Source organism: Thalassophryne amazonica, chromosome 2 (assembly GCF_902500255.1).
Source record: "Thalassophryne amazonica chromosome 2, fThaAma1.1, whole genome shotgun sequence".
Classification (NCBI taxonomy): domain Eukaryota; kingdom Metazoa; phylum Chordata; class Actinopteri; order Batrachoidiformes; family Batrachoididae; genus Thalassophryne; species Thalassophryne amazonica.
The window spans coordinates 73733553-73747520 of NC_047104.1; the positions used below are offsets into that span (position 1 = coordinate 73733553).

The 13968-nt window shown below is 41.2% G+C and overlaps 1 pseudogene; it reads right to left on the reverse strand.

Moving 5' to 3' along the window:
• Positions 1–383: 383 nt before the first annotated feature.
• Positions 384–13968, reverse strand: part of LOC117526016 — a 48326-nt pseudogene continuing 34741 nt past the window's right edge.

Sequence of the window (13968 nt, forward strand, 5' to 3'; positions counted from 1 at the left end):
ACAATGTGTCCAATATTTTACATAATATTTTAAAATACAATACTTAATTGCTGTATTAAATTGTATTATGAACTGTATCAGTGAATAAACTCAGCCTTTGTCAAAATCATGAAAGGATGAGGAAGTCTACATTGTCTGGTGAGTGGGTAACAAAAATAATTGCATGTAAACCCTTTCAGGATAAATTCATTCGTTCTACCCTCTTATCTGAATTCATTAATGTCAGTGGTCCTGCCAAGCAGACGCTCAGAAAAAGCGGAGAATGCTTATGTTGCTTTCCGCAAGCTCACTTGTGCACGCGTTTGGAGCTCGACGCTCAAATTTGTGAGCTCATGGCTGTTCGTCCTCAACTCCTTTCATTTTTGAGAGTTTCTGTCAGGCTTTTTGTGGATCGACAAGTACATCAAGCCTACAGCACGCAGAGCACGAGGCTGTTCTTAACAGGTTGCATTCAGGAGTGCATGACGTGTTCACGCAGCTGCTTTAACTTTCACTTAGGCTGTGATTTCTCTGGACTGCATCGAAATGAAAGCAGTGATCACTTTAAAAACAAGTCACCATGACACGAAATCGCACTTATATAAATGATGCACTTAATATGTGGTTCACAAATGTTTCGAACAATAGGGGGCAGTCCGTATGGGTCAGGGATCAGTATGATCTGTTGCAGCACTAGCGCCAACTACGGTTAGCAAGACCACATACGTCTGACATAATTAGCAGTTTGCTCCACATTAAGAAATCAGGTAATTCCTGGAAGGCTGTCATTACTTATCTTTGATGACTTGAGGAGAATTGGTGATACCACAAAAACACTGTGGAAGTGGATTCAAGCACCTTCAAGTCAAACAGCTAGGAGTCAGTTAGCACATCAATTCAAAAAACAAAACATTCATGTCCATCAATAAGATAAATGTGTCTGGTGCACTCACCAGCACGGTGTTCAATGAATCAAGGCATTCACCATCTTCAAGTGCAACACCAGAGAGAAGACTGATCCTGCCTTTAGTAAACTGTTCCTCAAAGCACAACATCAGCATCCAGACAACACATTTTCAGCAACATGAGTTATCAGGCACTGGTGCCATCATTCTCTGGGATATGGCTATCGCTTGCCATGGTCCCATGGGTAATGAGAGTTGGCAGGGCCTCGGGTCCATCTGGCTGGCTGCTGTGCCTGGAATAATTGTCGATCTGAGGGAGGCTTTCATGAGTGGAAAGTGGGTGGTCAAGACGAGGCATGCTGCCATAAAAGCTGCGCTCCTCTGTACCCTGATAAGCCACAGTATCGCTTCTGAGAGAGAGGAGACGAGCAGAGAGAAGAACATTAATAAGACTCACACAAGAGAGAGAGTGACAAATGGGAAGATATGAACTTTCTACTCTACCTGTCATCACGAGAGCGACGCAGGCTGCCGTGGTAGCTGACTTTGCTGTGGACGCTACTAGCCTTGCTCCTAGTGGAGGTAGGGTGGCCATGGTGGGCTTGAACGGGCTCATCAAGGACAGCCAGGTGGGTGGAGGAGGCATGGGTAGATGTTCCCTAGAGGATGATGAGAGTGCAGAACGTAACAGAATGATGGCTGATATTAAAGTTTTGATTTGGTGTCATCATAACTGTAGAAGAGGCACTGCAATCACAGTTAAAGCTATTTATACTGTAATCAGAAGTGATTAGAAAGTGCTACGAGTTAAACTGAAGACAGACTGTAAAATTGTCATAATTGTTAATGTAATATTGGTTAACTGTGCCATTAGTCGCTGGCTAGCATGGTCTACAATAGATGTCTACTCTAGCTTAAACCAGTAGCTATCACATCTGCTAATACCACATTAGATTATTTTTAAATAATATGGACCATAGTACAAATAGATAGATAATGCAAATATGCAGTCTTTGTGTAATTGGTTATTTGTAATTGGGAGTTGCTGGCTAGCAGTTTCACCATCTGTTTTTCTGGAAGTCAATCACCCATTATGCAATGTACACACCCTAGAAACAAAGGTTAAGAGTAAAGCAGCTCTCACACCTGGCTGAGTTTGTTGCAGTCTTCTCGACTGACTGTTGAGAGGCCTAAGCTTGCTGCACTGCCATGCTCCCAGTTTTTGAGCTTGTTCAAAATTTTGGGTTCTATCTTAACCCTGGCTGCCTTAGTTGACTTGTGCTCAGCTTAGGGTGGCTCAGTGTGGCCTTTGTTCATCTTGGTGTCCAACATTCATGCTGTGGGCACTAAGAATTGCCCTGAGCTATCCGGAATTGACTATGACTTCACCAGAGTGCAGACAGAGTTGGCTTAGAGTTGCACTGGGCTGGTTGTGCCAAAGTGTGTGAGTTTGAACAAATTCAAATAACCCCATGCCCTGTACTTTTTCCAACTTGCTTGGCCAAACAGAATCCCTGCTTTGAGGACTGAGTGTCCAATGCAGCCAAGTGAGAGCTGTTATGGTTTTACGGTGCCAAACAATGTCAGTTGTGAGAGCTATTTAATACAAACACTGCATAAGAATTAACAGAAGTGAGCTGAGGATAGGGGGTGTTTAAGTGATTAAACATGACAAATGTCAAACAGTGTAAAAAATCATGTGGACTAGAAGTTTCTTTTAGTTCTTCACTACAAAACTCCTTACACTAGTACTGCTTCTACTACCAATGACACCACAAGTGTTTGCAGTTGTACCTGAGTGGATGTTCCTCTGGACATCTAACAATGGGGGGTATTGGGTTCACGGAGTAAAGACTGGGCAAAGTCGGGCTGCTCCTGCAGGACCTGGCGAGGACTCATTCACTCCACTGCTGCAAGAGGGAGGACGGGCACACGGTAACATACAGAGAAAAGTAGAGAGAGGGATCAAGGAGATTTGAAAAAGGTAGTCAAAAGGCAAATGAAGTGTGACAGCCATAGAAGTGAGGGATCGAAGGGGAATATGATAGGAAGAAAAGGTGAGATAGATAAAAGAAAGAGAATGAGAAGCAGAGATGGTAATGAGGAAACAATACAGGAGAGGGCTGTTATTTTGGGCGAGAGGATGCAGCTATTGGTGATGCCTCTGTGTCGTGACAGACACAAAAGTATATGGAAGCAAAATATTTGAAGCAAACAATGTCACAGAAAATGAAAAAGATTCATAGTAAAAATGTTTAATTTGTAAATATACTACGTATAACATTAATCATACAAAGAAGATATATACTGACTGCATGAGTCAAGAAGAACTCATCAGTGAGAACTCAAGTAATGATCTACACTTTCCCACAGTTGGCTTTTAAGCAGCTGTCCATTATGTGGATGAATGGGGAAACATCTGGAAGACCTCCAAGTAGTTCAGCTGCTGTCGAGTAACCTTTCAGACATTTAGGCAGCTATTTATGTCCTTTTCAATTCTGCATTCTATTAAAAGGGTAGACATGTTCATATGAGGGAAGGTCTCTCCTTACTCTTTTCGTCTGTGCCCATGCAGGAAGCTGGCCCATGCAAAGCAAGTCTTCTTGCTGCCCACCCAGAAAACAGAAGGAACACCAACCACCAGCATCATCAGGTATTTAACGAGGAACACAACCAGGGCCGGGCGACTGGTCTGATTCAGCTATGAAGCAAAGAGATTTCACATGTTAAAAGTGTGTTTTTCACATCATTCCCTCTCAATAAGAACAAAAGTAAACTCACACACACAAAATATAAGCATTATTGTTAAAACAAATCATCACTTTTACAGCAAAGACAACTCTGAAGGAGTCTTCTGAGGCTGTGCATAATGTAATTTTTGTCTGTTCTATCAGCAGTTATATTAAAGACACGCAGATTAGGTGAATTGGAAAGTTTAGAACTGCCCAGGTTTCCCTTGCAAAAGCAGTCTCGATCTCAAGGGAACTAACCTGGTTAAATTAAAATTAAATACAGCCATTTAATGGAGTGGAACAGAGGAGGATTTTCATACACTGAGAAAATTTGAAAGCCTGTATTCAAACAGTATTTGTTAAACCCCTTGAATAAAAGCTGAAACACTACAAGAGCATCTTGATTATTTCCTTTCAGCTTCACTGTGAAGCATACAGAGGCAAAATTACAAAAATTGTGTCACTGTAACAATCCTCTACTATTATCACAGTGTTGTGCCATTGGGACTCTGATGATGGTGTGTGTTGTTTTGGCTTCTGCTCTAGTTTGAAGATATTCCACAGTGGTTAGTTGAAAGCTAAATATTTAAACAAATGTTCCTTTTCAAACTTTTCATAAACAAACATTAATAATTGGCAGATTATTATCTTTTGTTGCAGCCCAACTATTAAACTACCATTAAATTTAGTGAAGACATGTGACACCAGCCATTATGCTTACAAACTCAAAAGGGGAACTAAATATGAACACACAACCTGTTTTTGCACGGAATAAACACATTACATGTACGTGTCTGCACAAAGACAAACACACGCAAAGACATCAACACTGAAGATTTATGCTAAATTTACTGATGGATTGTGGTCACATGGATAATTAATATAGGCATATAGTGACAGCTGTAGTTTTCCTGCCCCCAACAAACTGGAAAAAAACTACTCCAGATGGTGCTCTTTGGTGGCTCTGGCAGAATTGTTATATATTAGTTTCATTCTCAGTTGTTCAGAAACATGAAATTCTAGCATTACATACATGCAAAAATATGCACGCAGTGGCCTTAGGGGAAAGATCAAATAACACTGTGATACAGAAATTCCAAAGTTACAATGAGACGTAGAGGGGGTCTGTCGATATGAGGTCATGCACACAAATATAAAGACGTGTTCACAAGTAACAGTAGCACTTGCACCTGCTGCCAAAGCGTCTCACATGACCTGTGTCACACAATATCATACTTAGAATTTATAAAACTCCAGCAACAGAATCATGAATCAGAAGAAGACACAAGCGCTCCTAAAAAGCACCAATTCAACCTATTATTGGATAAGACACACAGCAGTATTTGTGTAGACATTGTGCACGTTTCTGTGTTTAATAACTTCACGTCTGACTGTATGAAACACCAAACTCCCACCACTCGTCATCAGTGCAACAAAGTCTTTATAGAATCTGGCCAACGGAGCATGACCGAGCAAGCACTGAGAGATCACAGGACGGAGGAGACCGGCTGAGAGATAAACAACCACCAGAGTGAACGACAGACAAAAACACATAATGTGGTTCTGTTTCATAAGTGCTGAACTATCTGAGCAGGTTAATGCTGCACACTGAGCTCGCCCGGCCGAACACAGAACACAGCTTTACTCGAATACAGAAAACCTCAAATCCAAGCAAATTACTGAAGAAAGACAAACACACACACACACACACACACACACACACACACACACACACACACACACACACACACCACACACACACACACACACACACACACACACACACACACACACACACACACACACACACACACACACACACACATCTAGAATGACTGGAGTGGAACCCATGAAGCTTAATTAGTTAACAACAACCAACAATACTTATCTGGTGCTGCAAGGAGAGATTTAATCTGCAAAATGACACCGAATACAAAACACGAGATGGAATCAGTGTCTGACGTGATGTCAAGGTTCATATTAAGATGCAAGATGTCAGGACTACTTCTAATGTCCTTCCTGACTCCATCCTTCATTACCAGCATCCTCCGGTGCTGAAAAATGAAGCCAACACACAAGTCCAGAAAGCTGCTGTTCCTCAGATGGCCACTTGAGGCTGGCTCCAAAAGTGAATTAATTCCCACAAAACCTCATGTTACAATGTCCCACTTCACAGCAGATGTGGTAAAAAAAAAGAAGACATTTAAAAAAATAAAGTTTTAATCAGTGCAGCTTGGTTCCCTATACAGGAGAAGAATTTTTGTACAACCCATCAGTTTAGGGTGTTTGAAGCCTTTAATTTATGCATATTTAGGGATGTGGTCAATTTCATTGGCGGCTAGCATCCAGTTTCTAAAGGCTGCCCAGCGTGTGCCCGCTAACATGCTGAAATCTCCTTCCAGAGCATTTTAATGCAAATATAACATAATAGCTTGGTGTGCGGTTAACTGTGCTAATATTACACTCTGGTGTGACTTATACACCAAAAATTACATGTAAGTCGAACCCCATTTTCTTATTGATTATCACTGAAGTTAAAACAAAACTGAGAAATCAGTTTTGTTTTGTTTTATCTTATTGCAAAGTGCCAAATAAACAAATTTGAACTAGGTGATTAAAAAATATTCTAATTAATTACCCTCACTCATCTTCAACCGCTTAGTCTGATTAAGGGTTCCGGGGGGACCTGGAGCCTATCCCAGCAGTCACAGGGCTTGAGGTGTGGTACACCCTGGACAGACGCCAGTCTGTCACAGGGCAACAATACACAAACAAACATATTCATGCCCGCAGACACACCTATGGACAATTTAAAGTTTCCAATTCACCTAACCTGTATGCCTTGTGGGAGGAAACCGGAGCATCTGGAGGAAACCCACGCAAACACAGGGAGAACATGCAAACTCCACACAGAAATGCCACATTTGCGAAAAAAAAAATTATAAGGTTTGCAATGAATTAATCTAAATTAATTGCATGAAGGAATAAAATCTAAAAGGCAAAATGATGGTGTGAATAAACAAGTGCACCCTTTAGTATAAACACATACTGTATAAAACCATCACTTTTACATCCAGTCTTCTTCAGACAAGTTAGAGAATGGATTTTGCATTACAACTCATACAGCTGTGCTCAAAGGTTAACATACCCTGGCAGTATTTTTGCTTTTTTGGCCATTTGTCAAAAAATTAATTCTGCCCCGGGTCTGTCAACTTTTGAGCACAGCTGTAGCATCACAGTGAAGTGGAACAGAGAAGAATTTTCAGATCAAATCAAGGCTTCCTTTACCATAGAGTACCATACTGTTTGTATTTCTTCATAACTGATGTTAATGAAGTATCTCCAAGACGTATCTGTCCCCTGCCAATCTGAAGAAGACCGGATGTAAAAATGATGGCTTATATGTGTTATAAGGGGTGCACTTACTTATCCACACCATCATCTTGGCTTTTACACTTTTATTACTTTTAATTCATGATATAGAGTTTACGTTTTCACTGAGTTTAAATGGCAATAAATCAGAGATACTCATCAGATGCATCTACTGTATTTGTAACTACTGTACCCTTACACACACAAAACATTTTGCTAATCCATTTAGGTGATTTATGTGGTAGATTAAAAGGAAAAGACAGCTCATCAATGTGTTAATCAGCTGTCACAGTACAGCAGCTGAGCCAGTCAAAGGACCCGAGCGGTCAAACTGTCCTCACAGCAGACTGGCATCTGCTGAAACCCGTGACAGACCAATCTGAACATAATGAGACTTCCAAATATACTGTGAATATCTGCAATGGGGAGGTGTGTGTGTGTTGGGGGGAATCACCAATTTCTTTCCTTATTTGCTTGTCAACCGTGATTTGTATGATCTAAAATGCAATGGGACCCTCGATCCTGTTAACCCTTTGAAATGCAGTGAGGAAGAAACTATTATTATCTGACTCTGCTGGTACAGAAAGTCTCCCTTTGCCCCACGATAATAACCAGATCCATGTCTGGGAAAGAACACCTTAAGCCCTTGGTCACACGGCACTAACGAAGGACACCGAAACGAAACAAGAAATCTGAACTTACGTTGACTTTCGGAGACATCGTTAACCGTTGTCCAGCTTCATTCCTGTACCTGGCGCTTTGTCAGGATTTTCAAACTGTTGAAAAATGTGAACGAATCCCAATGACAACTTCAATTCATCCGTAATCCATTTTGCTTTCTGTCCTTGACGGTTCCTCATCATTTGCGTAGTTCCTGTACTGTCCAGCGTTCCATTTGTTTGTTGTCAAACTTCGTCCAACCTCCCAAGTCCAACATCTTGCACGAACGTTGACAATATTTGAATGGATCAATAACTAAAGATCCAATGAGCTGAACGTGACTCGTCCATGTGTGGGATGAAAAGCAACATTTTCATACAGAAACGATAGTGGCAAGATCGTGTTTGTCAACTACTTTAACTATTTGCGCATGTTCGCATGCCGTCTGCGGCTGGAACATGCGAACATGCGTGTACGCACACGTTTTTGTGAAGGCAGACCTATTGTCAAGACAACTCTGGCACCTGCAGGTGCTGTGGAGAGCGCACGCTGGCTGCAGACTTGAGCACAGGCTGGTGCTCAGTCTGATACCTGCTGTCAAGTCATGTCATCATGAATGTTTTGTTTTGATTTGTTTAAAGCCTCAAGGTCGCCGGTTGCTTTGTTTTTCTTTTGTTAGTTTTGGTTTTGTTTCATTCTTTTATGCGCTCTGGACTCGCAGGCTTTTCGGTGATGGGAGAAGTGCAGGATCATTCGTCCGCATTTTCTTGACAATTTGTGGCTTTTTGACTTTTTTCCAGCGTTCAGTGATCGCCGTGTGACCGGGCCTTTACAACGATTAATCACATCAGGAACAATCAAGATCAGGTCTTACAATTGGCAATGCAACTGTCCCCATGGAAACGAGTGCCCAGGCCAGACATGCCACCATGACAACAACCAGGAGTTTTAGGTCCAATTAAATATCTGTTTATGAATAAATATTCAGACTAATTTACAATACACTAAAACAATAATTTAAACAAATTAAAGCAGAAGCAACTACAACACTCCGTTTTGTTACAGTGGACTGAAATGCTGGAATTACCAAACGTCATAACACCTCATGTTTTTGCTTAGTTTCTGTTCTTCACGTTGAGTTCTCATCATTAATTCTTGTAATAACTTTTCTAAAATCTATAAGTTTCTTCCTGTTCTTCAGTCACAAATGCTTTGCCTTACACACCTCCTGACGTTACACATTTATTTACCTGATACGGACAGGGATGTGATAGCGTCTGCAGTTCTCTTCCATCCAGGTCGTCTCCCACACCCTCCGGTAGGTGTGCTCGTACACATAGCAGCCAATGACGGTCAGCAGGGGAGCCAGGTAAAGTGCAGAGAACACCCCCATGCGGATCATGAACTTCACTAGTTTGGTCTGGTTCTCTTTCTCCAGAGGGATCTCCATGCGCACCCGGTTCAGAGCCACAATGCCCACTAACAGGAGAGACACGCCCACCTGCAGAGGGAGTAAAGAATAAGACTCGGTTTAAATTTGTCATTTTATTTTGCTCACAGAGCTGCAGAACAGATTAAATGATGGTTAAACAGTCCCTTCATCCTTCTGCTCATCCATCCAACACTCCACACTTGTATTATTCATCCACCCACACCATAAATCAGCTTCACCTGTCCATCCGTCCCACTCAAAGCTTTTATCCGCCCACCCGCTCATCTGTCTTCTGCCATACTCACCGCCACGTTGAGGGAAAGCGGTGCCAGAACGAACCACCTCAGGGCACTCTATGTCATACAGCCCTATGAGCACACTCCACTGATCCCATCTCCTTCAATTTTGTGAGGACCAGCAGGGTGATGGTCAGGGCCCCTGGGAGCCCCCAGGCACAGGCATGGAAGCAGAGCGCCTTCTTCTCAATGGCCTCACTGCCCCATTTAGGTACAGCAGCCAGAAACCATGTGATTGTCAGTATAACCCACCACACGCTACCAGCCATGGTGAAGAATACAGGACCATGAAGAACAGAGTACAAACCTAAAAAAAGCACCATTAATAAATGTTCAAATTCTTATTAGTGCATTAGCTAACGGAACCCAATTCAGTGTTAACTCATTGTAAGTTAATGCAGAAATAAGCATTAGCTATTTTTGTTTTAGCTGGCAAGGTTACCACAAATTCAGGTTTCCAAAAGCTACCACTGATTAACATGGAACATTTGGACTTATTTCCAGTATCTCAAAAGAAAAACTTATTTTGGGGCAACTGGTTATAACGTGAGGTCACAGTTGGTGACTCTGCATAAATTAAAGTTGTCACCTTGTTGTGTGAGCCTTGGGTTATGGTTGAAGCCCTGAAGCATGCAGGGTTGGCAGCGTTGCCTGCCACCCTGTATTCCAGCAGGAAACCCAGAAAGAACACCAATGACACCATAACGTAACATACAGCGTAGAAAATGATTGTCGCTCTGGGTATCGGAACTACGAGGGAAGGGTAATTAAAAATGGATTCATGCAAATTCATTTATTACCAACTTTACAATTGATTGTTGGGTAAAGTAAATAACTTCATACAGGATATCAACCCAAAAATCAGCCATGCAAACCTGGTAACATCAATGAGGAACGTCAGGAAGGTGAAGAGTGTGGCGGACAAACAGATAATGGAGGCAATGCCGACAAAGTAGCGGACAAAGGTCAGCTCCTGTTGGCTGAAGAACATTGACGGACAGGGTGCAGAGCAGTCCTTCCTGCCCATGAATGTGTAACCCAATTCTGGGTCGATCTTCAGCTCTCTAGGGCACCAGAATCCATAATCCCTCTGAACAGTCATTGATGAATGGTCAGTGGGGTCAGAATGGTTAGTCCTCTAGACGAGGGTAAGGTTCATGACAATCTGGGAATCTGCATAACAGAAAAACTAAGTCATACATGAGCCAGTTTACGAGAACAGAGAAACAGAAGTCCATCAGATATGAGAAGGTCTATGTAGCTGATGACATCAAAACATCCAAATGCTGCAGTCGAACATATATACATTATTAGAACAGGGATTCAGCTTTGACTGACGCAAACTCTTGGAGGGTCCACGTGTCCGGATATGTTCTGGATCACGAGTACTGTTGTCTTCATTCAAGAACAAACAATGGCAAACCATAATTTGTGGTCTTTCTCTATCTCCACATTTCCAGGTCACACTACATTCTCCCATCAAATAAAAGCAAAAATGGCCAGAAGAAAAAAAAAAACAATCTTTCTAACAATCCAAAAGTGTTGAGATGCACATATACCACCTACTACACTCCATGTCATCAGGCCAGTCCAGTCCAAATACCTCCATGAGTTTATGGCAGTCATCTTTGGCGTGCTGGCAGAGGGTTCGGCACGGCATGGACACCCGGCCATACTCAGTGCACACAGGAGTGTAGACGGCACACAAGAACATCCTCAGGTCAGCACTGCAAGCAGGTTTATCATAGGATGAACGGCTGCAAACGAGTCCAAAAAAAGGGAGAGATATGTTACTTTATGTTTCAACCAAACAAAATTTTCACAGCGTTACGCTTGGGGTGGAGTGAGAAAAAGCTTCAGCATGGAAAGAAAAGAACATTTGCAAAGGATCTGTATATTTCTTGTTGGGCTGTAATATTGAAAAACAGAATACTGGTGAGGGAAATGTGTGCATGCCTTTACACACATGGTGCACTCGGATACACTCAAAAACATTATCAACAGTGACAAATATTAAGAGTTTAATGTGAAATAGTAATTGAAGAGGAACAAAGGGAAGGGAGGGGCATGCTCCAACTTCTCTGCTGTAACACTTTCTTAAATTATGTACATGTGCAATAACATTACTAAGGGAAAAGATCCTTAAAAATAAGAAAGAACAAGAGCAATCTAAGATTTCTATGTCTGCCAATCTGGATCTGGATCACCTCCAAAATTCAGTGAAGTCTTCCATGCCCTAATATCTATCTGTGGTGTAGTTAATGTAATAATAAGCATTAAGATAAGATCAATTTTATTTATCCTAAAGGGATTTTTTTTTTTACAATAAGTTAAAAAAATGTACGTATATGAAATGAATGAATGAATATTATTCTGATTGTGTTGCAGTGGTCAAGTAAACCAGTGGCTTGATCTATTCAACAACTTCAGAGTTCATGCCATTTAGCTGCACTAAAGCTGAATTTAATGACAAATTCTATGCATGATATAACAGATCGAAAGTAGGAGGAGAAAAATACTGACCACACAAACTCACTGAGTGTGTGTAAATGTGAGAAATAGCGTGCACGTCCTTTGACTGCTTACAATAAAAGCTACAATTTGTGTTTACAGGCTGCATGAGTGCATCGGGGCAAAGACCCACGGCTCACTGAACGTGTGTGCGTGTTTGTGTGCAGAATTAGGCCTGTTGAGCTTGTTTTGATCGTTTTCAATTGGTGCGTTCCAGATCTGCACAGTGGGGAGATGTTCCACCAGTAAATGTGTGCAGTGGTGCATGAATGGTTTGACATAGTTTTGAGTGTTGCATGGAAACACATTTTGGTGTGCACGCACGCACGCACATGCACCACTCTGGTTCATTCAGTAATTCACATTGGATACTGTACTGCACATTTTTTTCCACATGTGGCATATGTACATGTGAGGGTCAGTAAAAGCCCACATGCTGCAACTCTGTAGGAAGGCAATGAACATATTTACCTTTTACACTTCAGCATGTTGCACACTGCACACTTTTACAGATTTTTATGTAAATAATTTGCTAAATGTGGCTACCCTGTCATTCACACAGAAGAAACTGAACTGCAATTTTTGATTAAAATATCTAATCTATCATGCTCCCTGTCATTCTCTATATCAGGAAATTAACATTTAGAGATCTTTTACTGTTGTAGAAAATATGTGATTCCATTTGTGAATACATAAAAACACAATATGTGTCCTACTATGAAACACTGTCCTACCAAACACAGAGAAGACATTGTGGCAGTTTACTGAGGACTGTCTGTGCGAGGCTCCCTCCTATGTTCAATATGCTGCTGCTTAGTGGTAAAAGTCTGTGACTATGTTGGATTAAGATTTATATTTACACCTGAAATGACACAGAGAGAGAAATGTGTAGATCATTTTAGCAACATCCACAGGTAGACCAGGCTTCAGCCATATTCTAACACAAAATAATAAAGGCAGTACTTACTCTAACCAGTGTCACCAAGCCCAACCTTGACTTGTTGAGGAGGTTAGCAGGGTTTAAGATAGCAAGTTAGGACATGGCCCATGAAGACCTTGCAGAGTTCTCACAAACACAAAATTAGACTCAAAATCTATTCAGTATTGAACAAACCCAGATTTTAGTGAGGTGACCTTTTGTAGCAAGGTTCACCTGGATATATAAATGTTTGTCAAGCTATCATATACACAAGGTTTCAAAGACTCTTCCCGCCTTGGCCAAAATTAGAGGTGATAGGTGCCCAATGTCAAACCTGTATAGTTTCTTTGTGAGGTGCTCTTGTGTACCAAACCTCACCTTGATATACAAAATGTTTGTCAAGATGTTGCACACAGGTCAACCACACTGACAGACAGACACAGAGGTGCACATTTCTTTGACCTGCTCTTCAACTGCTTTTTGTCCACAACCAAACAAGAGGTGAAAGTCAGTTTGCAAGATACAATTTGCACACATGGAACTGAATGTTGCGTCTTCATTTTAATATCACAATCACTAATTCAAGTAGCTTAAACAAGATCAGCACAACAAACAGCATAAAACATTCTCAAATAAGAGAATAAATCACAATTATTTATCAAGAAAGCTTCCCAGAATCCCTTGCATTGCAGCTCCCCCTCACAGTGAACACTTTCCCACCATGAAATTTATAAAACAAATAAAAAGCACCCATATAATTTTCATTAGCTCAAACTATACTGGTCAAATTTATCTTGGTAAACAGAGCAGCAGCATCACACCACATCATGTGTCTTTACTGTCCTCAGAACAGTGTGCAGCAGCTCCAGATTTTACACTACTGAATTTGTTTAGTATTTTTGTTTGTTTGTGGCCATCAAAACAATTAAAGATTTGTTTGTTTTTTTTTACACTTTTAAAATCTCCATAGTTTCTTTACTTGTCCCTTCATGGGATGCTCTGAGGAGCTGTTGGAGATTTACCCATCTAAAAAGTCCTGCATGCTCTAAAAAGTCCAAAAAACATGCACAGAAAAAGTTGCACTTATGTGGAATTGACTAACTGACTGACATGAAGATCTCAGAAGCCAAGTTGCCAAACCAAATTACACCAGTGTTTACAC